We start from the raw sequence: 2175 nt of genomic DNA on the forward strand, positions 1-2175 counted from the left end.
ACACACATTAACACTTCACAAAGATTCATGATGGTCGCCTCAACTAAATCTTTATTTGCGAGAGTCATTTGTTTACATAATATGAGCAGCTTGGTGATGATGCTTCCTCTCCCAGCCGAGTCGTGTCATGGTGTTTATACTTGTTCTGACGTTTATACTTCTCCTCCTACTCCTCGCCCCCCCCCCCACCGCCTCCTCCCCCACCTCGCCCCCACCACCGCTCGCCCCCACCACCCCTCGCCCCCCACCACCGCTCGCCTCCACCCACCCTCAACTTCTTGCTTAGTAATACGAGGAAATGCTCTCGTCAAGGACCTCTCGTGGCGATATATGAGCAGTATTACCAGATCTTAGAATATTGTCTTAGTCTTGATGTCGTGGTGAAGATGTGATAGGTGTTTATCTCTCGTGTGTTGGTATAACTGCATGCGTTCACTCTCTTAACATGTCTTAAATCCACAGTTTGTTATTACCACAGTTTGTTTCTACCACACCGTTCATTCCTACCACACCGTTTGTTCCTGCCACACAGTTTGTTCCTACCGCACCGTTTGTTCCTACCGCACCGTTTGTTCCTGCCACACAGTTTGTTTCTACCACACAGTTTGTTCCTCCCCTCAGCATACTCCCATTATTATGACGTATAAGACATAATTCACACACATTCTAACATTCTAACTTTACATTCTATTATTAATATTATTATTAATTTTTATAAAGGGAAGAGAAAGGAAGTGGTGTATTCTTACTAACTTTTATATTGAATTTTACTTTTGTATTTTTTTTCCTGGTCCAATTTAACTCCATCATATGTAGCATGAATATATTTACACGTGTTATAATATATTTGTCTGTTGGTTATATTAATACATTGTGTTTTAGGCAGACGAAATAGTCTTAAAAAATAATGATGAATATTTTTTTATTTTTTTTTATTATGTGTCGAATTCCATTATAGGATGGGTGGGTTTAATGGGTTTTATTTACCTGTGTGTGAGTTTAATGGGTTTTATTTACCTGTGTGTGAGTTTAATGGGTTTTATTTACCTGTGTGTGGGTTTAATGGGTTTGTTACTTGTATTTCCTTCTTCAGGTTTGGTCTCCCCTCCCCCCCCCCTCCCGGACACACCTAACAGGGGGAGATGGGTGTGTGGGAAGGGGAGGAGGGTGTGGGAAGGGGAGGAGGGAGTGGGAAGGGGAGGAGGGTGTGGGAAGGGGAGGGGGATCGTACGTCAGTTCTTGTACAATACTCGTGTAGAAAAAATTGGTCCACTGTAACTCTACACCACACTATCACCCTACCAGCTGCCACCCCCCCCCCCCCCCCCCTCCACCCCTGTGGGTTTGCAGGGGTACCGAGGAGTGATTGGTGGGTACTGAGGAGTGATTGGTGGGTGGGTAGTGAGGGGTGATTGGTGGGTACTGAGGGGTGATTGGTGGGTAGTGAGGGGTGATTGGTGGGTACTGACGAGTGATTGGTGGGTATATCCGTGTGATTGGTCAGTGCCGAGGAGTGATTGGGATAGTTCCATGTGATTGGGCAGCAAGGTACTGCATGTAATACTTCCATCGTCTCGTTGATATACATTTATAACAAATAATCAAGATTTTAATTTCTTTCGACGTATCGGAAAAAAATGTTACGTCGTCTTTTAATTTAATTTTCTAGACTGCATTTTTTACTTTTTGCTCATATTATTATTATTTATATGATGAATTATAACGTATTTCTTATATATCAAATTTAAGCAACAGTACACAATATGTAAATAAATTTCCTTGGATTAATTTTCTCTCGGATTTTTTTTAGGGAAGTCAGGGTTAAAAATACTCGTTAAATAATATAAAGAAAATGGGATATGTGGTCTTTTTTTTCGCTGTTATATTCCACGTAAATGTAATTCACCTGCATCACATTTTCTTTACTGTTTCTATAATATGTTTTTTTTTCTGGAGTAACATAAATTTTCAGAAATATTTAAAGGATATTAAATAAAATTGGTTCTTCCCCAAAGTTCTTCGTAATTCAAACTTCATTATGTATACAGTATACAACGAAAAATATAATTCTCATTCGTTATACAATATCTTTCGTATTTTCATTTGGATGTTCGTATTTTTTAAACGAGGGGGTGAAGGGGTGTGTGGGTTGGGGGAGGGAGTGGGGGAGTATGA

This window comes from Homarus americanus, unplaced genomic scaffold (genome assembly GCF_018991925.1).
Source record: "Homarus americanus isolate GMGI-L3 unplaced genomic scaffold, GMGI_Hamer_2.0 scaffold28, whole genome shotgun sequence".
NCBI classification, from domain to species: Eukaryota; Metazoa; Arthropoda; class Malacostraca; order Decapoda; family Nephropidae; genus Homarus; species Homarus americanus.